Source organism: Sinocyclocheilus rhinocerous, unplaced genomic scaffold, assembly GCF_001515625.1.
Source record: "Sinocyclocheilus rhinocerous isolate Xijiao unplaced genomic scaffold, SAMN03320098_v1.1 scaffold2645, whole genome shotgun sequence".
Lineage (NCBI taxonomy): Eukaryota > Metazoa > Chordata > Actinopteri > Cypriniformes > Cyprinidae > Sinocyclocheilus > Sinocyclocheilus rhinocerous.
The window spans coordinates 1-591 of record NW_015654522.1 but is presented as its reverse complement, the minus strand read 5'-3'; positions in this window follow the sequence as shown (position 1 = coordinate 591).

The following is a 591-nucleotide window of genomic DNA, read 5'->3' as shown; positions in this document are numbered from 1 at the left end:
CATGTTACAACGTGCCCCTCAGCTGTTACAATGTACCCCACCTATGGGGCATGTTGTCACATTTCACTTCCAATTTTTGAGGGTAAATAAAGAAAAACGTATACACTGTAATTATGAAACAAAGCGACATATTTGTACTAGACAAGTGTGAAATTACTGTGGATAAAAAAATTATACTCTGAACCCCATGTGGATTTACACAGTTTGAGAAAGTCAAAAAGTGTTACTTTGTGCCCCGCTCTCCCCTATCATACGCTACTCCCCAGTGCATTACTCTCCAGCCCACCCCACTGCAAACGCTGAATAACACCGTCCAACGAGATGAAATGAACATGACACGAATGTTTATTCTCGACTTTTTTCCGCATGAAATCAAAATTGACTTTATTTACTTTAGTAGCGCACATTGCTAGTCTTGATGTGAACAATTAATCCGTTCAAGTTAATCCACTGAAAAAAAATTTTTTTTTAAATCAAAATCTGAACATTTACTTCTGCTCTGGAATTGCATTCCTTCTCTGATGACGTTAGTTTGACGGCTTGGGCACAGATGCCTTGTCCAAATACCCACACTTGCGGTCTTTGCACTTG